Consider the following 27,784-nt stretch of genomic DNA (forward strand, 5'->3'; position numbering starts at 1 on the left):
AAAGCTCTCCAGGGAATGAGCAGCAGGATGGGCTTAGGAAGGACAGAGTGCTGTGCTGAAGTTTGATTTTCAGCAGCTGATATCTTCTAATATGAAGTTGCAGCCCAAAAATGTAGAGACAGAATATAAAAATACAGCAGTGAAAGTGACTTTCCATGCTAATGGCTAATTTTTTTGCTTTCTGTTTTTAACTCTGCTCAGAATTAGCTTTGAATCTACTTACATGATGAGGACATCAGCACTGCCTGGTTTTGAGAATCAGGCTGGCATTTAAATGCAAGCTGAGGTCTATTTCTGCAAGTGTGATGCAGAGCACTCTCACCAAACCATTAGAATTTCCTGCTAATTGTGGTGTTTCATTTCTGGCCAACTGCATTCCAGAATGGCCTCTCTCTAATGTACTATTTACTGACTCTATTTCAGTAGATAAACTCCCCAGCTTAGCAATAGGAATTTTCTCTTCCTTGCACAGTGTTCTAAAGCCCCTTTAAACTAGACAGAAATCTATAGGCTAATGAGGTAATTTTGATTTATTAACTTGAGGTAGGTATAAACTCTTCCTGTTGGAATGTGTATAATGTTTGGCATTGAATGGAGATGCTGGCACATATTGTATAGGAGGCCTGAGGTCTGTAATAAATACAAAGGCCATAAATATTTAAGGTGTATTACATCCCATCCTACATTTAACACCTCCTTTAGTACCATTTAATGGGAAATAACCTAGAGGAGATCTAGGAAAACAGCTTAAAATGAATCTGTGACACTCTGTTACTTGTGGAAAATGGAAATAAGGTTTTAGGGCAATGCAGACATCTTGGTGCTCCCTGCAGGGTTGGATTTGTCAGCACATGCTTCACACAGAAACACCAGACCTGACCCAGACCTGGGTCTTGAGCTGGGGCTCAAGGCAGTGGTCCTGCTGAATGGCAGAGGGGGGCAGCTCCCCAGACTGGGGGGACCTGGGAGGCCACACAGCCTGGCCTGTCTCTGGTTTCATGGTTCACAGTCCCTCAAAGCAAGGGACACCTTCCACTAGCCCAGGTTGCTCCAAGCCCCGTCCAACCTGGCTTTGGACACTTCCACACTTCCAAGGATGGAGCAGCCACAGCTTCTCTGGGCAGCCAGGGCCTCACCAGCCTCACAGCGAGCAGCTTCTTTATAATATCTAACCCTTCCCTGAGTCCATCTGAAGCCATTTGCCTTGTCTTGTCACTTGTAAAAATTACTTTCTTGTTTAGAGAATGTGTCTCTTCAGTGTTTTTTTGAGAGTTTAAAGTGAAGCTTTCTAACAGGAGGGAAAAGGCAGCCAACAGTTTCTTAGCACTGGAACTAAGTCTGCTCTTTCCAGTGGAGAAGGAAGTTCCCCTTGTTTCCCTGTATTTATTGGTTTGAAGGGCTGAATGCGGTCAGAGTAACTGTTAAGTGGAAAGCAAGGGTTTCCTAACATGAGAACCAAGTCCTTCCAGGCCTTAGAATTCCACATCTGTAGGCTGGGGTGGTGGAGAATGTAGGTAGGAACACCAAGAACCCTGTTTTCAGATTCCTCAGCTTTTGTTTTCTTCCAGTGAGTCAGTATCTATTTCTGTGTGAAAAATTGTAACATGAAACACCTTAAAAGTACTGATTCCTACAACAATAAACAATTAAAAGGAAAAATGGAATCCTTCCTCCAGCAGAAAATCAGAGCCAAACTGCACTTCCAAGGAAGAGTGTTTTGTGATGTCCTTGATAACAGTAATAACAATAAAGGTCATGAGAGCTCTGCCATCCTGAGCTGTGATGTTGCTTGCTCAGACAAGTGGCCCCTGCTGAGGCTCAGATCAGGTACATCTGATAATGGGGATGGAACACCCGTGTTTATTTTTGAAATGTGTCAGAGAACCTGTTTCTGGTCCTTGCTCTTCTCTAATAGTCAGGTGTTTATTTACATGGTCGGAAGCTCCAGGGCTTCTCCCGTAAGACAGAGTTTATGTATCTGAACAGTTCGTACCTTTCCTTCCCCTTTGTGTGCTGATGGCATAAGATCTTAGAAAGGAAGATGGAAGGGGAATGGGATATTCCTTATCTGAGATTATACTGTTGCCAGAAAGAATGGTTTCACCCTTTGTTTCTTAGCAAGAATTAAATTGTAAATATTGGTGGTGTGAAATCTAATTTTGGGGGGGCTATTCCATATTATATAGTATGACAATGATGCAGTGGACATAGAAATCTGTCAGATTATTTGTAGGGTGATCAGGAGTGCATTTTTTACTTTGTGTGCCTATCCATATTGAAGAAAGTAAATCAGGAATCTCATGGGTGGCCTTACCCTGTGAACCAAGTGTGCTTTGAAAAACTAAATGGGTGAACGTGTGTGTGCCTGGTTATTTTGTATATTTGAGCCTGTTTTAAAATCTTAGCAGCTAATTTGAAAATTAATTAAGAGCACTGCATTTTCATTTGTAATACAGGCAATATAAATATAGAAGTCAATGACCTATTAAAACAAGTCAAATTAAGTAGCAGCAGGTAATCTGAATATGCTGGTGAAGTCTTATATTGCAAAACCTTCACTTCTCTTGTTGGACGTGAGAAAATGACTGATAATGTGTAAATTGGAAAAGATTTTAGGGAAGAGACATCATAAATAGAGGCCAGACTTTAGGCAAGTCCTTACAGAGTGAGGGACAAAGGCACTGGTTTACAAAGTCAAAGTTCAGGATCTCTCCTAGAGCCCACAGGAAAGACTCAGGGACCCTTCTGTAAGCAGAGGCTTGTGCAGGGATTGTGAAGGACATGGTTCAGTTGCCGAGGGAGAGGGAATATGTTATTTAGCAGTTGATGGGACTTTACCAGGAAAGGTTACAAAACTGCCAAGTCAGGACACTTTTGTACTTTTAGGCACTTCTCTGTATAAAATCAAAGACAGGCACTTCAGGAATGCTTGGTCACAGAATAAATGTGGGTGCTAAACATTACTTAAGCCTTTTACCTACCTGCATGGTATGGTAAGAAATGCCTGAATTGCTCTGCTTGCTTCCTCTTCTGGGGCACAGGAGGGAGTTTAGGCAGCAGCTGCCAAAACTGCAACACTTGGGGACTTAGCTGGAGGAATTTGGTTTTGTGTTTTCCCGTACTACCTCGGGGGTCTTTGAACATGGTTTTCTTTATGACTCTGAGAAGCTCTTTTGAATCCAAGTCCCAAGGTTTTGGGTTTCCCTTTTACTAAAGGTATTCAGTCCAAGGAATGTGGTGGGCACATTGAAGTTTTCTTTGGTGTAGTTGCCATGCAGTGTTTTCTGCTCTGATTTGCAAGTGCCACTGCATGAGTGTCATGGTTGAGGTTGTGTGGGTTGCAGTGCATGGGGCACATTCTCATTGCTTCCTGGTATTCACTAAAACCAGTGAACTCAAAATAAATAATGTTCAACTGCTCTAATTTTAGCGTAAAATTAAGATAACTTGTTAGCCAGCATTGTTCCAGAGACCATAACGTTTTCCAAGAAACCAGCAGGACTCATGGGCACGTTCTGCTGGAGTGTTTTCACACAATATCCACCATACACTGTTGTCTGTTGCTATGAAACAATCTGAGAAGATCAAATGGTGGATAAACATTGCATAACTCATCAAAGAGATCAAGTAAGGTGTAGAGATAAGGGATGGAAGTAATTGTGGCACTAGTAGAGACTTGGGGAGGGGTAGAGAGCTGAGGCTGGAAACAGCATTGAAGCCACATAGGCAGGAAGGAACAGAGATCCTAGTTAAAACAGCAGTGAAAGTTCTTGTAGGAAGCTCCATGCCTGGTACTTCAGTCTGATCTCGTGGTATCTTAGAAGGATTTCTTCTTCTTTCCATGCAAAGGAATCAGAAAATATTTCTACCAAAAAAGTAAGGGGAAATATTTAAAAATTTGAATAATTTTTCTTACTTTGTTCCGTTTTGTTGCTTAGTTAGGAACCTCTTCATCCTAAAAGAATGACTGCTGTCTTTTAAATGATGTTTTTTATAACATGAATATTCCACCATGCCAGAGCATCCAGGCTGACAACATAGAGTTGTCTTGGCTTACCAAATCACTCCGGACTCGTGCTTCTTTCATGTGTTTATGCAGATTTATTAAGTCCATTCTTGTCATCCCTTAGCGGAAGGGATCAAACAGAAGATAAACCACTCATGCCTGCAGCAGCATTCCTGCGTTGGCCAACTGCCTATTCTTCTTTTTCCAGAGGCACATTATACATCCCACCCAGGAAAAGGGCTCTGGTAAAAAGTTTAACTTTGCTCTGTGCTCTCAGGGTCATCAGAGAGAGAACTTGGCAGGTTGGCAGAAGTGGGGGGATTTTCCAGCAAGCTATTTGTTAAAGGGCCGTGGAAAATGTCCGACCGCTCAAAGGGAAGGAGGATGGAGTAATGTCAACTCTTTGGTTGATGAGTAAGAAAAAGCTTCGGCAGATTTTTCAACTTGGTGTTTGTCTGAGTTAGCAAAGAATTTCAAGATTTCAAGAGAAATGGATTCTTCCACTGATTTCACTGGGTGCCAACTCTGACTTGGAGATAATGTTTACTAAATTGAGGTAAAAACTTCCTTGTCTCCAATACAGGAAGGAGGAGAAAGATCCTGTTAAAAAGAACTGCAGAGACCATTTCAGAGCTTTTGTTTCTGGTGACCTTTTAATAATGCACAGCAGGACAGAAAGAAGCAGTGGTCAAGTTCCCTGGCTTCAGACAAATGAACCCTATTTTCTGAGGCTGGGCTACTTCAGCCTGTGACATTCATGGCACGTAACATTTTACAGGCTTCTGGTGGCAGTTCTACAAATGTGACAATGGGGTGTCAGCTCTGTTGTCAGGAATATGCTCCGAGAGGAAGGAGCCTTTTTCTTGTCTTTGCATCCTGGATAAATCCCCTTGTGTTTTGAGTTTTGGCGTCTTCAGCTGATTACTCATGCAAAAGTGTGAGGGGAAATACTACAGAGCTAATTATAATCACTTTTAATTAGATCCTGCAGCAACCCCTGCAAGAAATTTTAAGTGAGCGATGCACACACTCTGTGAGATGAGTGCTGCTTTGCAGCCAAACCCATAGAATCCTGGAATGGTTTGAGTTGGAGGGGACCTTAAAACTCATCTGGTTCAAAGCCCCTGTCATGGGCAGGGACATGTCTCTGTGAAGCATGTAGGTATGGCCCCAAACCATAAAGCACAAAGAAGTGTTGGAATACATGGACCTGTAAGTGTTCTGCTGATGTGGGAGCTTGGTGAGGCAGCTAACAAAGCAGGAATTTTTTATTAAACTCCTGTTGACACAAGAATGGGAACCATTTCAAATATCCACTCTGTATCCTGAATGTGAAATCGTTCTTAGGAAACTGTTATATAAAAGGTCTCCCAAAATTACCTGCTTAAACAATGTGTCCATTCTGTGCCTCCTGTAGTGCTAGCAACAGGAGTGAATGGTGTTATTCCTGTAAGGCAGGTGTTGGACAGGATGTATGGACATGTGGTTAGCTGTAAGTCTCCCATGTCCCTTCTTCCTGTGATTTCCTCTGTCACCAAGGAAGTGCTAAAAAAAATCATTTTGTAACTGAAGAACCAGATGACTTGTTGTTGTTAACAGGAAAATTCTCAAAATTAAAATGAGCCCTCATTTTGAAAGCCTTGAACTTGTAAATGGATCAATTGAGCCAAGTTTTCCAGGAAATAAACTTGGACCTTTAAGCTGAGCACTCCCTCTGGAATGGGTGAAATGCAGGGCTGTGAGTGCTCTCCCTTCACTTCAAGGACTGTTGTGCTTGTCACTTTTCAGGCTCCCTGAGAAGGAAGCTCTCCTGGCTTCTCGTTTGTGGAGATCAAAGCATGGAGAAGTTTAAGAAACCTGAGCAGGGTTCTGGGTGAGTCAGTGGTGTTTTCTGAAATTCAAGTCAGAGTCTTTAACACTGGTCCCACTGGCAAATCAACCAAGAGGGAAGTTAATAAGAGAAAGAAGTTAATTCCTGTCTTCTTTGGTTTTTAAAATGCCTTCAAAGAGGATTTTAGGATCTTTCTTTAGGATCTTCATTCTATAGACAGCAGCAAAACTGTTCTTTGAAATATTTTCCCCCCCTTCTTTCCTCACCAGTGTTCATATTGGGGCTTGTCTTGTGTTGCATTAATATATAGATGGGATTCAGTTTCTTCATATAGAAATGCTAAATTTTATTGTATAGGTCATATTTTATAGGATTATCAGAAGGCACTGTGTCAGATCTTATTGGTGGACAGTATATTTACACTTAGTTTATTGGTTAGTACGTGGTATTGTGCATGTGTATCAAACTTCTGTATTTATAGTTAGTTTACATATTTTTTCTACTGATTTGCATGAGACAGATCTTATTGTTTATGCAGGTGCTAGTTGTTTTTCACCTAAGAATAAGTTGTTATGTTAACAAGCTTTCATATTAAGATTGTTTTTGGATGGGAACTTGTAAATTACTCAGCTGCACTTAGAAGAAATGACAGGCTAGCTATAAATTTAGCAGAGCAGGCCTGATTTGATGAGTTCTTTCTTTTATAATTCTTCTATCTGTCCACGACAGCCTTGGTTTAAGACAGGCTCTGTGCAGGTTTAATCAATACCTTTCCACCAATAAGGAAGCAATACAAGTGAAAATAATCGGTTTCCTAACGAGAGGATCAGCACAGGCAGAAAGTAGCAGTAAGTAAGTGTTAGATACAGAATTGCTAAACCTCAGAACCCCAAGAGAGAGAGCTCTGAAGTGGCAACATGTCCTCTTGAGAGCTTTCCCTCAATACTGGCCAAAAATCAGATGAAAGAAAGATGTTCAGCAAGGGCACAGTACAAGTATTCAGACTTGTGGACAGGATCCATATAAACTACTAATTTTCTAACAAATGGATGGAATAGTGTGTTTTAAAGATGTTTGCAATGCTGCCTCAACAACTCAACAGATAAAAGAGATGTATTTTTCTTTCTGAAACACTTCTAAACAAACATGTTTGGGACTGAACTGTGTATTTTCCAAGAGCATCTTGTGCTTCTTCATGTTTTCAGTAGGGATTTAGAGGACCTTACAGACAAGTGGTGAAAGCTAGGGATTGAGTTGGCCTGAGCAGGGATGTGACTTGTCATTCATGTGACTTGCCCATCATTCCTGTGAAAGAGATCCAGACCTCTCTGGTAGGATGTCCAGAGACTTGGTGGGATGGGGTGGTGCAAACTGAGAGGGAACCTAATTAGTGTATACAAGTGTCTGAAGGATGGATTCAAGAGGATGGGGCCGGGCTCCTCTTTCCAAAGAAAGCCTTGGATAAAGGAGGAATGGGACAAGGAGCAAGGAGTAGAGTCTGGCATTGCTCCTTTTTAGGGTCCTGGTGATCAGCTGCCCCCTCTGGAGTGTATTCCTGTCACAGCTCTGCAGTGACTCCCTGGTGTGTGCCCTGCTGAGCAGGGGCAGGTTTTGTATGTCCTGTGCTGGAAGCAGGCTCTCCAGAGAAGGAATTGGCTTTCACTTGTCCTTCTGCAACTTGTCTTTAAGGGCACATCTGGAGTGTTCAGTACCACAGTGTGTTTTAGTATGACCCATTACTTGTCTGACACCTGTGCTAGCTGTAGAAGCCAGAAATGTACATTTTAAGAGGCAGTTAAAAATAGCTTGATTTGTTATAAATCACCCTCCCCTACCTGGTATTAATTTCCATGGAGCTGAAGAATTTAAAATTCTCCTAGTTTCTACAATGGCTGCACCCTGAATTCGGCATATTGCCCCTTCCAAACAGAGTTTTAATGACATCAACAGTAAGTTCTTTCCAATGTACTTAAATCCTTAAGATTTAAAAGAGAGATAACTGCTCTACTTTGTTCTTTTTCTGTCTTTTCATTCTTTTTCTTCTACCGTGTGCCTTTGAATTGAACAGGATTCAGTTCTTCATTACGTGTTCTTGGAGCAGGGGCAGTATTGCTTTGATTTTGTTCCCCAATACAATTTAATGTAAGGGGGTGACAATCCAGCTTTCCAAAGGGGAAAAAAACCCCCAAAACAGAATAACCTGACAGGCTGGTTGTCAGGCTGTGATTACCTGTTCAGGTGTACCAGACTTGAATGTTCCCAGGTAACTTAGCACTACTGACTTCATTTAGACCAGGTATGAAAACACTGCCATGTTTCTGCTTCCTAAACCAGTAGGCATCAGAATACATCTTCCTGTGGACACTGTCCTTGGATAACTCAGGGGGCAAAAACCTGGCTAAGTTTTCTGCACTGCACAATTAATATGCTGGTCTGAATCTTATTTCTAGAATTTATTTCCATGCTCATTTCTATCACTCAGTACCATTCCTTAAATCAATTGTGTTTCAAAATGTTTTCAGAGTTGTTTCCCAGAAGTCCTAGCAAAAAGACAGCAGGAAAAAGTGAGTGTAGTGCAGAGTTAATTACAAAAGGAAAATCTCTTCTGAGGCTTAACTGGAGGCTAATAATGAGTTTCCATTGCCTGGAGGTGCATTGGAATGAGAAGGAAATGGGAAAGGCACTAGAGTGGGGTTAAACTGGTTTGTTTTTTCCATGCTGGAGATGGCAGATGAATAAGTGCATTCCTCTTTGTACGTGTCCGTGGCAGGTGAGAGCACCTCCTCGTGTGCCTGGTCTGCTTCCATCCCAAGCATTTGGGAGCAGAGGCTGTGAGCCTCTTGGTGCAGCTCAGCAGGCTCTGGGGCAAAGCAGATGCTGGCAGTGCTGCACAGGAGCAGCCAAACAGCGCGGCCGAGCCGCTGTTACCACAGCTACGCCTGCTGCAGGACTTCAAAGAGAGAGCAGAAACTCTGCTTCAGCCATACGTGACCTGAACTCATTCACACTGCCAGGTCATGCCTTTCCAGAGACTGGCACTGACTGAGATGGAGGGAAAAGGGCTTTCCTTTGGGTTTGGTGTTTCATCTCATATGCTTGCCTTGAAAAGGGAGGCACATGCTCTGTTTGCTTGTAACTGCTGAGTAAGGAATGTGATGGGTTTAGGTACAACTGGAAGGAAGGTGTACTCTATGTTCCAAGAGAGTTGGCTGTGGAGAATTAATAGAAATAGAAAATTTTACCCATCTTAGTGTCTGAGATAAGGGTTTTGTGGAGGCATATTTTGCCTTTTGAATGAGTAGTCAAGCCTTTGCTTTTGGGTTGAGAACTAGGATGAGGGCAAGTGTAAGTGCAGTGAAGAGTAACCCAAGTGACACAAGGGAGGAACACTGGAGTCCACTGCTGAACCACAGGTCTCCAATGTCTTCAGTGCTTCTGTACATCAAGAAAATGTACATCCTGGCTCCCAGTGCCAGCTCTCCCTTTTGGTGGCAGATGTTATCTGGCCTTCATCTAGATCTGGATGCAGCTTTCCCTTCTCATTGTTGCTTCTGCTTGTTGGCAGCCTGGAGCTGAAACACGAGATCGCGGTTGTGCCGTGTCCTCACGTCCGTGCATGCTGCCCTGACCTGGGGTCCCACAGCAGCAGTGTGGGCAGGGCACACAGCAGGATGTGGGGCTGCCTTGTGGAGGCACAATGTTTCCAGGAAAAACACATGAGGGGAGGGATGGGCCGAGGTGAGCCGGGTGAAGGGTTAGGTGCTCAGGTTCAGCCCTAAGATGGGCAGTCTGTCCCACAGACAGGCAGCCAACACGTATTACTTACAGAGTCACTGGGCTAAGAGCTCGCCTTTCACCTGTGGCATCTGCAGAGCAAATTGTAGCAGAGGCATACTGCAGTTTGTCCTGGACCCCATGCCCTCTGTGCCGGCAGCAGAAAGGTTGGGTGTTCCTGGGGTGTCCCCCACTTTGGGGTGACAGGCATTGCTGCTCTTGCTTGGCTTGCAGAGGCTTTAATGGAGACGCTCCCACAGCCTGCCGGGCAAATGAAGCAAAATGTCACGGGGGGGAAACTATTTTGATCCCTTTCTCTGGGGGGGCAGCAGGGCGGGAAGAAGTGGGTTCTAGTAAATGTCATACAGGCCTGGAGCTGGAGTGTCCGTTCGAGTGGGACAGCATTTGCTGGGCTCTGCCTCTCAGAACTGGAGCAAATGTGGAAGGCAAGCTGCTGCGAGCCCTTGGTTCTCCTGCTCAAGGAGCCCATGGGACAGCTGGATCTGTGGAGGGACTGGAGGTAGGTCTGGGCAGCCTGGTTTGGGGGGGGACGCTGAGAACCAGAGTTGATCAGGAGGGGCTCTCCAGTGATGGAGACAATGATCTCCAGTCTGAAATCATAGCTCCGCCTTTTTTCTCTGTGCCAGACTTGGTATTTCACCAGGTTTCTCCTGTTGATATGGGTCATGACCTGCATAAGACTCTTCTCAGGGCCAAGGTCTTTTGCACCAGTTCTGTTATTGTATTAGGAGAGCTTTCCAGAGAAATTAGGAACTGGAGAGTCCTCAGAAAGCCAGCTCTGGGGTTTTCACAATCCTGTGCCTTGCAACAAGTCTGAAAGAATTCAGGTATCCAGTGGAAACCTGTCACTTTGCCTTGTGTTCCTGCTTGTTTAATTGCTGGTATGTGGATGAAGACTGAGTGATTTCATGAAAATTTATTTTTTTTATCCCACATGCGATCTGTCTAGCCTGTGCTAGCATATACAGTTACCTCTCGGATAACATCAGCCTTGTGGCTTGTTGTCAGCAGCAGATGCTCATGTGGAGCCAACTTTTTGATCTGTTTAAATCATTCAGACAAGTTGTATATCATCTCCCTGGAACACTGGGATAGCAAGATAAACCACATTCCGTGTCAGGAAGAGAAAGGTTGTGTGTCTCTCTGTATCTCTCAGAAGCTGTTGAATGTTTTTCTGCATTAGTCTGCAGCCATAATGACCCAACTCTAACCTGCAGTTATTAATTGGGAGGAGAGCCAGCAAATGCTGCAGAGCTGGAGCTGATATTCTGAGAACTGTGCAAAACAAAGCCAAGGAGAGGAGCAGCAAAGGCAATTGTTTTGTGATAACTGTGCACAAGGAACAATGAGGGACAGAGGAAGGCAGGGATGTGTATAATGGGCTCTGTGTTTCTCAGAAAGACCTACTTGGGAAGACGTGGCATAAATAAGTCTTTGAGTGATTCCTTTTCCGTACTGAAAAGCCTCGTAAATGTGTTGTCGCAAACCATGTGCATGCAAGATGTGCGATTTGATAAGGTATGATAGATTGTGCTCTAAGTGTGACAATAGTAAGGGCATGTCTAAACACACTATTTTCCTTCTCCCGTGGACAATGTTTGCAGTGGAGCAGGGGAACCAAAGTGCTGGGATATATTGCTTATGCCATAGTAAGGGAAAAGGCAGGAATGGCATCCTGGGGGAGAGCTTTGGAGAGTTGATTTGGGTGCTACAGCTTTCCCCAAGAATTGCAAGGCAGACACTGCTTGTCATCTACAGGGGTTGCTGCCTGGCTCAGGGTTTTTTCCCTATCCCTGGCTTCATCTTCTACCTGCTCCCAACCTCCAGCATAGCCATGAGGGCAGGGATGACCAGCGTCTCTCCAGGAGACCCTGCCTTGGGACTTCCCTGATGCCCATGCTGGGAGACAAGAGCGGCTGTGGGAGCACTTGGGGCTGCAGCACAGGTGACAGGGTGGGGAGCACAGCACTGGCTCGCTGCCAATGCCATCGCTTCTTGCCATTCTTCCTCCTTTTATTTTCTTTCCCCACCCCTAAGCATGGGAATGTAGTAATTGCATTTTGACCCAGTTTCCAAAATCACTGTAGCATAGACTTTGGCGGGGGGGCTGGGGGAACCACTTAGGAATGAAAACCAGCCATTAGCTAGTACCGGAGGGGCAGGAGCAGCAGCAGACTGTTACAAGTATGCACTAACAGCCTTGTAGAACAACTGTTATCCTGCATGCTTTTATGGGGGAAAAAAAGGTAATTGCATTTACATTTTTTTGATATTTGATCCCTGCTACATAAACCTTTTGAGTCTGAGTTCAGGTTGCTTTCAGCTGAAGCCCTCTAAGCATAGAGGCTTGTGTCAAGGGCCTGGATTTTCAAAACTTGGCTGGAGGTTTCATGGCAGCCTTTCTTGTGGTTATTTCTGGTACCTCTGGCTGCCAATTGGAATGCAGGGCTGTAGATCTGTGGGGAAGTGGAAAGGGATGGGTGTGAGTGCCTGCATGGAGTAGAAGCCCTTAATAGCAGGAGGTTTGGGTTAAGATGGGGTTTTGAAATGTGCAGAGGCTTGGGGAGCAGATGTATGTATGAAATCCAAACCAATTTCCTCATTCTGGCTATTAATACGAGACGGAAAAAAGGTCCTTTGAAGTCATTTCAAGCAGCAATTAATATCCCTTGGAATATCCCCAGCAACTCAGTGAGGAGTCTTGGAAGGTAACCTCACAAAGATAGGTAGTAAAGGAGAAAGAAAAGGCCAGAAGACATTGCCTTGAGGGATGGGAATAAAGTGTCCCTCAGCTTCTGCTGCCTTGGTATCCTCACTGCCTCTGTCCCTATCCTGGGTAGGGTACCTGGAATAGTTACACACTCAGCCTAGGGATACCACCAGGGCTTGAACATGAATTATGCTGCCTCTGCCGCAGGGGAGAAACAAAGGATGTCAGTGCCCCAGGCTGCGTTTTCCACCAAAGCAAGGCTGTACATGAAGACATCATGCCCTAGAGAGCAGCTCTTGCCTGCTCCAATGCAGCTTGGAAAGAGAATGCGCTGGCCTCAGAGGATGAGCTGGTAGGGGCCTTGAGGATGTCCCCTCCCTTGAAGAGGATGGATGGGAGCTTTGAGGTGGGACCACGCATGTGGGGGAAAACAGCCAGAAGTTCAAGGCTTTGAGAAATGGAGATAGTCCTGATGTGCTTGTATTAATCAAACGATATGTGAGATTCTCCAAAGGCAATATTTTATTCTTGAGTTGAACAAGCATAAAATGAAAGCCTGCCCTTTGACAGCACTCGTATTTTGTTAAAGCGCTCCACCAGAACATGCTGTCCCAAATATCTGTGGATACTCCGTCAGGCCTGAGCCCTAAAGCACACAGAGTGGGATGTTGTCTCAGAGCAGTCATCTCCTGTTGCTACACAAATGTTGAAGTGAAGCCTGACTTTATTAGTTTTCAAGGCAGAAGATATTGTTTCTGCACATTTTTATTTCATACAGTGCCTTAATTTCTATTAGTCTTAAGCTGATATGCCTTGGATTTATTTTGCTTGCTGGAAGGCCAGAGAGGCTGAGGCCAGTTGGACATTTCATCTCTTGCATGTAGCAGTTTGGACCTTGTGGCTGTTCTTACAGGTCAGTGCTCCTGAAGTTCTACTGCCTGCCCTTCCCAGTGCTTCCAGAGCAGCAGGCGCTCCTTGCCCTTCAACTCCTGCTCAACAAATTGCTTCCTTCCTGTAGAGAGGAGCTTGGATGTGGGTTGTTGGCTGCAGCCTTCGCTAGGGACTGCTGCTGGAGGTAACCACAAGAGGTATTTAAATAGGTGGTTTCAGCAACAGGTCTTGTGGGCAGGTTTCTCATCTTAACTTCCTGGTGCTGCCTCACATAAAATGCACAGCTCAGTGATACAGGCAAGGTTTTCATACCTACAGGGTATCTATCCAAAGGTTTTCCGGTGGAGTGTGTGGCTTCCGGAAGGTTTCAGCTCAGTTTGCTTGTCCCTTTCTTTGGGAAGAATCCCAAAGATCTGGGGCTATATGCAGGGGGTATTCCTCATCTACCTGCACTTCCAGGAGCTTCTGCAGCAGAAGGCTGCAGAGCTGGAAAGAGATTGAAAGAGCAGCCAGCTCTCAGGGGTGCTTTTCCCTTATTTTTTTGGCCTTGTTTTGGCTTGGACAACACATTTCTCTGGTTTCACTTTCACTCAGATTTTTTTTTTCCTAGAATGCTTTGCTCTTCAAACAGCCCTTAAGTGGCAAAGCCCTTTTGGAGTTACATGTGCTCCCAGGGAACTCTTGTTGGCTCTAAACTAGACTGTTTCTGCTGGAATTACCTAACAAATAATTTCAAAGTCGTTAAGTCCTCAAAGCTTTATTTATAGAGTACAAATTTCTGGCTAAATGTGACCTGCCAGTGTTTGGTTTTCGATATTTTGTTTAGGAAATGTTGATATAAAAGATGAGAGACAGAACAAGAGATGTGAAAATCCAAAGCTGTGAGTGATGCTGCTGTTTAATTATTTGAAAAGAAAAGAAAACATTTCTGATGACCCAGGATAGACAATGGGATAATAAACTGAAGCCCTAGGCAAAGGAAGAAACAAACCCAAAACAACAAAAGTCAAACTTTGTGTGGCATCACAAATTGTGTCCTGAAAAATTATTAGGAGTTGAGAAATGAAATGACAGAAGGGAAAATACAATGTATTATAAGTACCAGCTGTTCCTGGGTAGCCTTTTTCTCCATATCAAAAGAGGGCCAGCAGAGGGAAGACATGAAAAGTTAACCAGTGGAAACACATTTTTCACTGGGAATATAGTCTGTATTATCACAACAGGAAAATGGTTAAATGCAAAGAGCTGAGATGAAGTGAGAAAAAGAAGAAACATTGAGAGGAGTATCTGTTGTTTAAATTGGCACAGTGAGGGGAAAATAGTGTTCCAAGAACAGTAACTTAAATGACACTCTAAATCAATTGATGGTAGGTTGTCTGGAGCAGAGCAATATAGATGTCCATGGATTTACTGTGTACTTTCCTGTGGTGGTAGTTTGATAGCTCATTTCCCAAGTATCCATTGTAAGGCATTATTATCTGAGAAGACTGCTCAGGTGTGTATATGGCTGGATGAGGTAGAAACATCAGTGATTTATCTGTGGTGTTACTGATGGTGTTTTTCAGATTTCCTGCAGTTAACATTTGGCTTATGCAAAGCCCTGTGGAGGTGTCCCACATGGCATTTCTTAGCATCAGGAAAAGATGTAGTCTTGAATTCAGAGGATCACAGTGACCTGCTATTCAAGTTGCTTTTTCCTTCAGGATATTAGGTGCTCAAGAGCAGATGCTCTGCGTTGTAGAGGCAAGGTTTCAATTTTAGAGAAGCAGGCAAGAAGTAGTGTACATCAGGGAAAGCATTTCTAGTCCTGGTGCCTGTCACCATCTGCTTGTGGGATGTTATCTCCAACCAGAGGGTAAGAAGGCTGACTGGAGGGCTCCAGGTTGTAATTTTTGTCTGTACTAGTCATGTTGTTGTACTTGGCCTTCCACTGGGAGTGGGTGAGATTCCTCCTCATCCTTCCAGTCAGTGATAAAATATTAGAAGCCTTCCTGAGCTGGTGCTCAGGAGGTGATGAGGATCTTGGTGAAGATGCCAGTTAGTTGCACTGTAAGGATTCGGTGCTCAGAAGAATTGGTCTGGGTCGCAGTACAGGTGCTCTGCAAAGGGCTGAAGGGCTTGTTGGCCCATCCCTCTGAGCTTTCCTGGTGGCTTTTTTTTGGCACAGGATGCCAATAGCTGAGGAATCAGGAAGAGAAAGAAACTCATCAAAATGACAGCTGGGGACAAACTGGGAGAAGAGGAAATCCTTCTGATGTAAATACTGCTCATCCCACTGCAGCCCATCCATATCACCCCTGTCAGGTCTGTACCCCATTTTTATGTGGATACAATGAGCCTTGTGCTCAAGGGGTGTGACTTCAGCCTTGGATTTCCCTCCTAGCCTGAGAAGTGAAAGGATCTGTGTCCCTTTTGACCTTCTTATGCTCTGAAGCAGGTGATGTGTTTGAGAGCCCAGAAGAGCTTCAGTCAGCTGGGCTGCTTCCTAAGCCCTCTCTTCCAGAGAGGGGGAGTATTTGTTGTCCCAGTGTCCCAACAGCTGGAGGTGGTGGAAGCGTGTGTTTCGGGCCCTACCCTCCAGTGGGTATTGTGGGTGTAGGAACAAACTCGCTTTATTTTAACAAAGCCCTGCGTTTTTGGCCCTGACCAAAAGCTGCTTTGGCCTCGTTCCCTGTAGCACAGAGCAGGACTCAACTCGAGGCAAATGAAATCTGCTTTCTCCCTGGGGCCGGGGCGTTGAGCTGCCCCTATGATCACTGCTGAGGGGACACTGGCAGCTCGCCCCTCGGGGGGGCTGCGTCTGGGGCTGCCTGCGGACCTGGGGGCACGGGAAGCAGGGCTGCTTCCCAGCAGAGGGCCCTCGAGCAGCACTGCCGGCTCCCTCTCCTGGCCCCAGCAGCTCCGGGGCTCCTGGCAGAGAGGGATGCACGAAGTATGGCAGTTCAGTGTGCTCTCGGAGGAGTTGCTCTTGCTGGAAAGATAAGGGGTGTTTTTTTAGAGAGTGCAGTCCTGGAAGTTGGTAGGAGACTGGCAAGGCTTGCTCACAGGGCTGCAAAGCCCAAACCTGTGTTGCTTCCCAGAGGAGTGGAACACAACTTGTGTTTTCTAAGCCCTTGAGGTGAACATACCATGCTTTCAGGAGCTAGCAGAAGTATTGCAAGGCACCAGAAGCAATAGCCCCAGCTGATGAAATCCCCAGGCTCTTGTGCCCTGAATGAAGGAAGTGCTGTGACCTGGGTGGGTCTCCAAGTGCTTCAGGATGGCTCAATGCTCTCAAGCAGACATGGTGCATTATTAATGAAAGGCACATCAAACACTTCACAAAAACCCCCTTAACCCTCCGGTGTTCTGCTCGGTCTTACCGCAGTTTAATGTTTTTCAGCACTTCCTGTTTCTGCCTCTTCTAAACGAGTGAGCCAGGGCAGGAAAGTCAGCGGGAATTTGGCAGATTTTCTTCCAAGGGCCCTGCAGTGGTTTCCCAGGGAATGGGCAGGCAGGGCTGAGCAGGTACTCTTAGAGAGCCAGCACCCCAGTGCATGTTGTTTTCACTGCTAACTGAGGCAGCACTGTTAGAAAAGCTTCCAAAAGCAATGGGTTTGTTCACCTTACACCTTTACTAGTCAGCTATCAGGGAGTGCTTGCTGAGATGCCATGTTCTGTCTAGATTTCTTGGGAAGTGGATGGAAAGGACAGACAAGTCCTGCTTCTTGGTGACTCGAATGCAAATATGGGAGCTACAGAGTTGCTTTTTGTGGTTCCCTTGGAAATCAGTGCTAATTCAGCTGTAATACTAAGGAATGCAGTGCAGGAATTTGTTGAGTTCAGCAGCTAAAAGGCTGTAGTACCCATGTCTATGTAAAACAGACCAAAAAACCCCTGAAACCTCAAGGTCACAAGGAATAGCTGTGATGGAGGATTGAGTCCTGAAAACGTGTGTGAGGGATTTTGTTGGTGTGCATAGGATTTGCTGCGTGCACAGGTGTGTTCAGGGTGAGCCGCTTTTGTCATGATGACTTGGCACTGACGTTTGTCAGCCAAGGAAAAATGCTGAGAGCCTCTGTGATAAGTGTGGCTGCGGTCTCTCTGCACCTAGATCCTTCCATTGCAATCTTTATCCTCTGAAACTTCCTGACTTAAGTTGAATTACTTGTGACTTAATCCAACGCAAATATTTTATCACTGGGTAGTGTGCACAAACCCCTGGAAGTGCAGGAGCTGCCAGTTTCCATCTCATTCAGCATCACCTCTGACTGACAATGCTGTGGTCAGCATGAGCGGCTTCCGAGGAATCTACCAGAAATGCTGCAAGATGTATTTATGGAATAACCTGCCCACAGGGAAAGTTTTACCCTAGCAGTTCCACCGAGCATGCGCACGTATATGTTCTCTAATCTTTACCATCAGAACTTTGCCTGTTCTCATTATCCATACACATGTCACACACTGTCAATGACAGTGATACCTTGCGTGACCTCCCTGGAAAACGAGTTCCTGAGTTAGCTGAGGGAGGAGAATGTTTGTGTGCTGGATGAGAAGGCAGATGAGAAATTGCTGTAGAGCAGCAGGCATTTGGGTGAAGGTGCTGTCCTGTCCCATGCCCTGTTGAGGTATTGCCTTGGCCAGGATGCCGGCAAAGGCTGTCAGCAGAGCTTTTCCTCACCAAAGCTTTGTGAGCGGGACTGAAGCCAGCGGGCTCGGAAGGCAGGTTCAAACAGTCAGCCAAAGTCTTCCCAAATCCAGCTGTTTCTCTGTGGCCTGTGCAGGGAGGGCAGAGCTAGCAGGCTGCTGTGCTGAGTGACCAGCTCCTCTCTGGTTATGAAATGGAGCAGAGAAAAATCCTGGAGACGACTGAGGAGGTTTGGCAAGGGGACGTGCGAGCCAAGGGCTGAGGGCAGTGCCAGAATGTAGGCACACATACAGGCGCCGCACAAGCCCACTCTAGCCAGCGGGATTTACTGTGTCAGTCACCATGACAGACAGGGTTATTAGTGCACTTTATGGGTGTTTCTCTGCACAGAGAACGTACTCCTTTTTAAACTTGGTCAAGACAACTGCCTGGCTCTTGATTTAAGGACTTCTGGAAATGGATCCCGTAGCATTTTAGATTATTAAATGCATCAGTGTGATATTTAAAGACTAACTTGGAATCAGGCATCCTGATAAAAAACCTTTTTTTATAGCCAGAAAATTGAATGCACAGGTTTAAAATGACAGTATTTGAAGTTACGGTGAATTGTCAGGAACTGGAATTGGTACAGTTAATTAGATTTGTTTCTGAAACAGCGAGCTAAGAGCCAGCTGCTGAGAAGCATTCATGAGGTGCTTTCATTGAGGGATCATGATGCTTGGAGGGATCCCAAAACCCCCATGAGTTATCTAAGTGGCAAAAAACAACAGCAATTTTCTCTAGTAGCTAATGTGTCTTTTCTTCAGGAGCTCCCTAGTTTATTTAAAAAGGAAGTGAAGTGAAGGTACAGACTAACTGGCACATCATTAGGGATTTAGGGCATGGAGACAGCAGTCTTGCTTTGGAGCCTTTGGAAAAGGGAAGATGTACAGTTATTTGGGTTAGGACTTGAGCACACAAAACTTCTCAACTGATGTGGTGCTCTGCTTCTGTTAGCACAGGAACTGTCATTAATTGAAATGAAATACAGTTGCAAGTGATGGAAGGCACCACTGTGCCCATTGGAAACTCACTGGCTGTTGAAAAACTGGTTCTTAAAAAACTGGCTTTATTAAAGCGAGCAGAGGAGCCCAAGCCCTGACCCATTCATGTGCAGACTGTGGCTCTCAGATCTTCCAGGAAAACATGGAACAGCATGAGGGGACAATGACTTAAAGCCAATCTTCTGTTCTCAGTGTTTGGGGACAGCACAGGGGTGGCAGCAGCAGAAAGGAGAGGAGGAATTTGGCAGGGAGATCCTTCTGCAGCGCTCTCCCTCTGCTCTGCAAGTGCTGTGGTTTCTGTTGCTGCTGCTTTTTCTGCCCAGCCAATGGATTGCGTATTATTCCCTAGTACAGAGTTTGGATGGGTGACAAAGGTGGAGCTTGGTGGCTGAGGAGCAGCTGAAGGGGCAGTTGCTGTGTGGTAATCATAAACCTTGCTGAAGAAGGGGAGTTTTCCCCCTATGGAGCTACAATAGCCTCCTTTGTTCCCCTGGGAGTCCGTGTAATTCCCATGATGGATTGCTGTTCTTCCATGTTCTTTTTGAGCCTTTTGCAGAGCTCCATGGTTTAAAAATATTTTATGGATCTCATCACCTTGGCCTGGACAGTCAAGCTGAGTGCAGGAGCTACAGCTGACTGAACAAGATGAGGGATATTGGCACTGCTTCTTTTGTCCAACAGCAGTCTGGAGGGAACCTATGAAAGGGTGATGAGTGTCCATGGAAGTGTCTGTGTAGGAGAGAGAGGAGGAAGTAGGACTGGGTTGGCAAGCAAGGTGAGCCTTGCGATGCTCGAAGTTTAGGAGAAGCAACACATAAGGTACTATTTCCGTGGAAAATTAAAACGAACTGACTAAATTATGGTTTCTATATTTTTCCTGGGTTGGTTGTTGTTCTTGTTGGGTTTTTAATGTTTTTGAGGTTTTTGTTTGGTTGGATTCTGTTTGCTTGGGTTTTTTCCAGTGCTACGTGCTTTTGGCCCGGAAGCGCCGTGGGTCGTGCGTTTCCAGCGGCAGGGAACCTGCCCTGGGCGTGCGACAGGAGCCGTGGGCAGCCCGCGGCAGTATCGTGGCTGTGACCCCAGGGAGAGCATCCCCCTGCTCGGGGGCCTGGCATCTCCCGGCCTGAGGCACAGGGTGCCCACTGCCAGCCCCACTCGCAGCCGGCGGGGGTTCCCGCTGCCGCCCCTGCCCTCCGCTTCCAGCCGTGGAAGTGAGCACCTGCCCCGGCGCGGCTCGGAGGTCGGGGCGGGGAAGCGCAGCCCCGGCCCTCAGACTCCTCCTCCGGGCTCCCCGCCCCGGGCCCCGTGACGCCGAGCGGCGGCCGGGGATGGGATGGGACGGGACGGGCCGGGATGGGAGCGGGTGAGGGGACGGCCGAGCCCGCCGGCGGCTTTAAATGCGGGCCCGGGCCGGTGCCGCCAGCACAGCCGCGCCGCTCGCTCGGACTGCCGCGGGCGCTCACCGACACGGACACAGAGGGGCAGGTGTAGGGCCCCCGCCATGCCCCACTGAGCCTGCCCGCATCCCGTCCGCAGCGCCCGCCCGCCACCCCGGCTGCCCCGCAGCCGCCGCCCGCCGCCAAGCTGGAGGAACGCCGCAAGCCCGAGCCCCGGAGGTGAGTGAGCGGGAGTGGAAACGCCGGGCTGCGTTTCTCCGTCCTCGGTGTCTTTTTCGGTGCCTAGCTCTGCTGGAGCCAACTTTTAAAACGCTTCATGGTGTTTGAAAACTTTCTTTACCGTTACAGTTCATCTTCAGTGAGTTGTTAGCAGCCACTGAATAGGCAGCCTCGTCTTTCCCGGGTTTCCAGTTATCCACCTGGTATATGGTTGTATGGAGTGTTTTATTATCCAAGACCTGTTTGTTTGCCCTTTCTGTGCTTCCTGTGAAGCGCTGCCATCCATAGCGAGAGCACACGAGGAAATGAGGATTTAACCATCTTGAGGCTTGTTCCTTTTTTCTGTACGGCGTTAGTTGCTAACAGATTTTTCTTCTGTTCCGAGTGCATCCCTTTAGCCCTCGCGTTCAGGAGGAACACTCGGATGTGCAGGGAGCTCCCACGACATGATGGAAAAAGGCAGCGGGCTCTCCCAGGAGAGCGGGGCTCGGGGTGCCTGGCGGCAGCTCCGTGGAGTCGTTCCGCAAAGCTGCTCCTTTTAGTAAAGTTGGGCGCGTAAGGAGCAAGGTCGGGCCCTGGGGCAGCTCCGAGCAGTAGCAGCTCCCCTGGGGAACTGCTCCATGGGCTATATATAGGTACTTGCTCCTTTTGTGTCAGAGGTGCATCTGAACTTGACTCTGTGCGTGTGCTCCCAGCTGCTTAGGGACTTTGTTCTGGTTGTTCCTATAATGTACATACTTTCTGTTTTAAAAAACAAAAACAACAAAAACCCATCCAACCAACCAAAAAAAACCCACCCAAAAACCGAACAACAAAAGCTTCACTAGTTGGATTTAACAAAGTGTGCCAAGCTGTATATATTGTGTGTGGGACAGAATGTTGCCAAGTGTTGGTGTGATAGGCTGCAGGAATACACCTAGTTCTTATTCTGATTGAGATCAGTAGGAAATTGTACAGAGGCCCCCTGACCAAAGCAACCTTCAGGCTCTGAAACCCCAGCAGCTATTGAATGAGACTTCATTTTGTTCTCACAATCTCCAGTCCCGTGCCAAGTAATTAAACGGGACTGTTTGCATCTGTGCTTGCTCAGAGCATGGTACATAAGCTGATCTGTCCTAGTCCTTTCCTGGACTGCCATACCAGGCTCAGAGAGTTTTTCTGGTGACACCGGGATTAGGTGATGGAAGAGTTAATTTTGCAAAGCCTGGTTTCAGCTGGTGATTTTAGCTCTCATCAACTTCACCTGCTGCTGAGGGTCAGTGGGATTGGAAAGGCAAATGCAAGTGCAATCTGCAGGGATGCTTCTTCAGCTTCCTAGGAAGGAAACACAGACTTTGAAGTTCCAAAAAAACTAGGAGGATTTGTTTGTAACTTACCCTTTGCTTTTGCTGAGCTCAGAGTAAGTTAATTTTGCATTTTTAAAAGCAGCTGCTGGACTTAAGGGACCTGCATTCCCGAGATTTCAAGGGACTGGCAACTGTAGACTGCTGACCTCAGATGAGTAGGGAGCAAGGTATGGTGGTGGGATGAGAAGGAATTATGGATTTTTTTTTCTCCTTTTATTTCGTTTTTCAGCTGTGGGGAGGAGAGATGAAGGTTTCATGTATGTGCACAGGGCATTCCTGGCAAGGTAACACCCGACACTCATCCGGTTTGCTCCCAGCAAGGTCTGGCAGGATTTTCTGCAGCTCAGAACTGTGCAGGTTTTTCCCTTTAACTTCCATGTTACAATTTTAGATCTTGAAACTTCTCTGCAGCCAGAAAACAGCCTCATGTACTGATGCTGTCTTGTGGTATCACTTGCAGCAGGATTTTAAGAGGAGCTTTTAAAATGTGTTGAGTGTAAGGTAAATGTTTCGGTTACTGATGTCTTAAGCTGATAAGAAAGGGTTGAATTTATGCACAAAGTGCAGTTCAAAGAAAAACATCCCTGTGAGAAGGAAAAATCTGTAACTCCTTTTGTTTTCAGATCTACCTGCTTATCAGACAGGATGGAGGAGCTGAGTGTGTCTCTGGCTGAAGGTTTTCTAATGCTGCCACCCTGGACAGCTGTAATTAATAAGCTGGAAGGGGTTTTGGGCAAGGTTGGGAAGGAGAATTGCTGCGTGAGAGGCTAAAGAAAAAACCTGTTCTTATTTTTCTGCCAGTAAGTGTGCGAACAGCTATTTACAGTCAGAGGTGCTGCCTTGCCAGAAAGATGCAGTCATAAAGGGAAAGGTGTTGCTTTGAGAAAGGAAAATCTGGGGGAAATGTGCTGTTTTGGGAGATGGGTGCCCAAAAATGGGCCTTGTGGGTTCAGCAAGTGGTGCTCCTGTGTGTGTACATGCCATCCGTCAGTGCAGATTTGCTAGTAAACCAGTTTCTCTTCTTTAATTTTGTGGATTTTATGCCGTGACGTTGTTATACACGTACGTATCAAAATAGCATGGCTTTCACTGGTGTGCCCCCCAGTTCCTCCCCTGGGCTGGGAGAAGCTGAGGGCTTGGAGGGAGGGTTTGGGAGTGCTTTGCTGCCCGCGGTGGCGCCGCTGGGTCCCGCTGAGATGCCTTCATGGCCCCACTGCGAGAGCATCCTTGTCACGCTCCTGAGACCCACCTCACACATATCTGCTGTGTGCATTAGGTTCAGAATTTGAACTCTTGCTTTGAGCAAATTAAATGGGTACTGGTAACTTCTCCTTGTTCCAAGTCAATTAGCTGCTTCCGGCTTCAAATCCACTTAGAAGGCTCACAAGAGGGGGGAGTGCTCTTTGAAAACCCAGTAATAGCAGTTTATGGTTAATATTGATAAAGGAGTGCGTGTTTGTGTCATTGTGCAGCATCTGGTGGAAGGAAAGCTCCTCTTTTGTGCTCCCTCAAAACATAAGGGCTTGGATGGGGAGGCAGAGGTCTTTCTTTTAGCTCACACTGCCTGGCTTGAAATGGAGATACAGCTATAAAATGGTCAAGGTTGCAGTGGATTCCCACAACCACTCAAAGCAAGGTTTCTGCCTCCCTGCCCTTGAACTTTGAGTCGCTGTAGCATCTCGTTTCTCCTGAGTTTGCTCAGGATTGTGCGCAGTTTGTGGCAGGAATGATTTTTATTGCTGTTGGACAGTGTCAAAGACAATGACTGCACCCATAACTGGGTGATAAAACAGTGCATAGCATAAGTAAAAAGCTGCAGAGCTCTTGCTTTTCAATGGCTTAATTACATTAACTGAAGAGATAAAATGTCTTTGAATTACATACACAATTATGAGTCTTTCACATAAGGAACATATTTGAACTTGCCATAGAGACTGGCAGTGCAGTAAGGCTGCATGGAGATTTATGACAAATTTGAAAATCAGAGAAAGCTCCATCTCAGTTCTTGGCGTTCAGTTTGATTTGGAACAGGGGATTTCTGTCCAAATTCAGTAGGCATGTAGAGCCATGCTGTTGGAGTATGGCTGAGCCTTCTGAGCACAGCACAGGAGGTTGCAGACAGCCCTGGTTTTATCTGAATTTTCTCACTAGAAAAACCAGAAGAGTTGATTCCATGTCACCAATATCAGAATTCTTTGAATCTGCAGCACAAATGAACTTTGACCCTCTGCATTCCAGAAATGTGTGCTATTAGGAAAGTTCATTCTGCTGCCAAAGTAAAACAGAGACTGAGGGGTGGATTTAAAATAGTTTTATTATTTATATGTATAAATACATATGGAGAGAGAGAGAGAATATGGCTGATCTATATATTTTCTACTCCTAAGGAAATTCCTAGTGGGGAAAGAGAATTTTCCAAGTGTTTCAAATCCTAGCTGTATTATATAACTACCTTTATAGGGGAACAGGATCATATTCCTGTTTTGCTAGCATATAATAAATACTTGCTAAATACTCTGTATTAATTCTGTCTTGAAAGAAGCCCTAATTTTCCTTTCATAAGTATTGATCCATACTTCTGGTATCCCAAAGTGAGTTAAGAACTTGGTGGTGGGAATTCTTCCATGACTTCTTTTAAGACTGAGGATTACTCAAATAACTTCATTCTGTTATTAATGATGACTATAAAAGCTATTTCATATTATTCAAAATATAGTTAGTAATATAATATTATTAATAATAAAATTACATATAATCTATAAATAATACAGAGCTATGGTACCTCTGCTTTTGACCTCTGCGAGGTGACTACTGCTCGTTTGTGGAGTTGCTGATGTTTGATGTGATTGTTCCCCAGGGGAGATTGAATTTTACTTTCTTTTGAAAGTTATTACAATGAGCTGGTATTATGCAAGAAGTCCTGGTGGTTTGCATGTCCAACTAATTTTTGGCTTTTTTCACATAGGAGTTTTTCTTGTGGTGTGTTCTGTCTTTTTCTGCTACTTTTTCTGAGCGAAACATGCGAACACTTGGATTTTGATAACTCTGCAGATGTGTAATCTGATGGCAAAGATGGCAACTGAAGTCTTGCGTGCCAACTACTCATCTTTACTAAAATTTTTCAGTTTTCTCTATTATGTACAGTAGGTGCAGAAACAGAACTTGTGTCTCCTTTTCAATGGTGTGTGCAACTTGAATATTATGGTGTTTTCCTCCTAAGTTTTATTAATAAGTTTTTACTTCATTTTAATCATATCTTGAAGGTTTACTGAGCTCATTTAAACCCTTAACCTTGAACAGAAGGTTGCAAAAGTTAATTGCTTTTATTGTACCTGTAGTGGCTGTATAACACTTCAGACACATTGTCAGCCCTTCAATGTAAGCGTAAAGGTCTTTTCATCAAGGTTGCTAAATATGAGGTTAATAAGAATGAAACTGGGAAATAGTTGCTCACTAGCTCAATGAAAAGTGGCATTTGAGCACATCAAATCTGTCTGTTGCACTGGGATTGAAGTGTATTTCTTACACACAGGAATTGGAGGTGCACATTTTGCTGAGATCTCAGAGTTAGCAATTGTGGTCATCTTGAAGCAGATGTTACCTAAATTCTTGTTAAATTTGTCTAATCTGAGCTCAGTTCCCTGGCTGACACTTGGTGCATTCAGCAGATACAGAGCACGGCTCAAGACCAGCAGCCCTCCTCAACAGAGCTGCCTGTGTGTTCTTCTGGGCAGGAACAATCATCCCCAGGGGAAAATAGATGGAGCTTTGTTCTCTTGTGTCCCCAGCAAAGCTCCATTCCAGAGCCTCGATGGCACAGCGAGCCAGCCTGTGGTGCCATGGGAGTGTTCCACATCCATTGTTTGACATCTCATGATCTCTTAGATGAGCAGGGATGGGGTTTGAGCAGTACCGTCCCAGTAGATGTGTCAGTGCGGGGTTTCATGGGAGCAGTAGTGCTGGTGATGGAGTGTCAGTGCAGTAACACCTCTGTCAGTGCAGCGAGAATGATTGGAAATGTGGAGCTGTTGCCTTAGTCCCACAAAAATCTTCAGTGCAGGTGACTTCTGGCCTTGAGGCAATTCAACTCATTGGCCTTTGAGGCCATGCTGAAGTGCTGTGCTGGGCTGAGTCCTGCATGAGTAGTTCCACTGGCATGAATGGAAGAAATGTGTGCTGAGATAGGGCAGTGTGTGGGGAGAATTCATCAAGTGGGGCCAGAGGGGTGCAGGGACAAAGTCTGGATTGCAGCCATGAGCTACTTGCAGGGTGGGGTTGGAAATCAGTGAAAGACCAGTGCAAAGTCTTGAGTGCATCTTTGATAGGCGCTTGCAGGGTCATGTTAGAGAGAAGCTGTAGAATAGAGTATTGATTTAGGGTAGTGTTGGAATGAAATTAGAGCAGTCATTTGTCCACCTGCCTAGCTTATCTTTTCAGTTCCAGTTCACCAGTCGGATGACATCAGTGAACTTTTGCAAAAGATGCCTTGAATGGATATTGAAATGCTCTCCATTTCAGAGTGCTTTTGTATCTCTGTTGTGTTATTGGCATATCACTGAAATGTGCATAGAAAGGAGATTATTGCTGCCCAAGAGCAAGAACTGCTCCTACCAGAACGTGATAGATGCAATGATTCTCTGTAACTATGTGAGTGCTTCTTACTCGGGATAAAGGAGTATGTTTCTCCCTTTTAATCACTGGTGAATGATCAATTTTTATACCGAAGCTGGGCTTTAGAAGCAAAGGCAGGCTGTCTCCCATGATGTACAGCTCCCGTGTCATACAAGCTTGGAGAAGGCCTTCTGTGCCCATTGGGCTTTCCCGTGCCTGGGGAAGAGCTTTTGCACTGTGCCTGACGAGGCAGGCGTGAGGTTCCAGCCATGGGACTCTGCCGGGTTCTGGCTTGTACAAGGCACCTTGGTGACCTTTGGGTCTCTGGGCTCTGTGTTGCCCCCTCGGCAGGGCTCTGAAGTTGAGCCTGGGAGCCTGCTAGCGTGGAAGGAATGTGAGCAAGCCTGGGCTCGAGCCTGGGCTTAGGCTCGTGCTTTGTCGGCAAGGCAAGCCCAGGCGCCCTTGCTCGGCTGCTGTGGGCACAGAGCTCCAGACAGGATGCTCTCAGTGCTCAGTCTCATGGCTTGCTCCTGTTTGCAGTAGAATTTGGAGGAGTAGGCATGTAGCTGCCATCCTTGGGCTTTAATTTAACCTGGGATGGACACTCTGGACCTGTGAACAAAACAGTGCAATGGCAGGAATTGCTGCAGAAGGAAGACCTCTCTATTTCCCAAGTTTTGCTTGGATCACAGCTCTCTTCCCTTTGCCAGGAATACAGTGTATAAATTTTGTTGAAAGGGAATATGCTGCAAAACAGCCCTGTGAAAAAACCCCAACGGTGTGTTCCAGTGTAAGAATCCCCTCCAGAGACTGAGTAAAGGGAGATGGTGTCTCCAGCTTTTAAAATAATTACTTGAATTAAAGATCAAGCTAAAGGAGCCCAGTTCACTGAACATTAGCTATGCAACTTAATTTGTTAAAAAGCATTGAAAAAACAATGTAAGCTCAGTGTCTCTCCCAGCAAGTAACCTGGATGTTCCCTGAATCTTCACAAATGTGGGAGTGTAGAGATTGCTGTGAACTCTAAAAATTTCTGTAATAACTTTTCTATGAATGGGGCAATGCTTCTTGAATGGACCTGTTTCTGCCTTTTTAATTCTAAGTGGTGAGTAAGACACCTTTGCATTACGTATTCCTGGTCTAGTAATGCCTTGGGTTGCCAACAGCTCTGTTTTCCTGGAAAGGCTTGACTTGTGATTCAGTCAAGGTACCTGTGAGTTTTTGTGGAGCAGTCTGTTCAGTTCTGGATGTGACCCTTAACTTGTAATTCTCAGAAATATCTATGAAGTCTTGATCTGTGGTATCAGC

At 45.6% G+C, this 27,784-nt stretch overlaps 1 protein-coding gene across 2 annotated transcripts in view; it reads left to right on the top strand.

The window, feature by feature from the left end:
• SLC4A4 (solute carrier family 4 member 4) overlaps positions 1-27,784 on the top strand; it is a 145,609-nt gene that overhangs the window by 8,474 nt on the left and 109,351 nt on the right. Inside the window, exon 1 of one of the 2 annotated variants that reach the window (XM_074540395.1) lies at positions 20,230-20,519. The exons of the other annotated variant lie outside the window; for it this stretch is intronic. The gene's annotated coding sequence lies outside the window, so the exon portion shown is untranslated. Of the gene's footprint in view, positions 1-20,229; positions 20,520-27,784 lie in introns of those variants that run through there. 2 annotated transcript variants of the gene reach the window in all.

The sequence above is a fragment of the Zonotrichia albicollis genome, chromosome 5 (genome assembly GCF_047830755.1).
Source record: "Zonotrichia albicollis isolate bZonAlb1 chromosome 5, bZonAlb1.hap1, whole genome shotgun sequence".
NCBI classification, from domain to species: domain Eukaryota; kingdom Metazoa; phylum Chordata; class Aves; order Passeriformes; family Passerellidae; genus Zonotrichia; species Zonotrichia albicollis.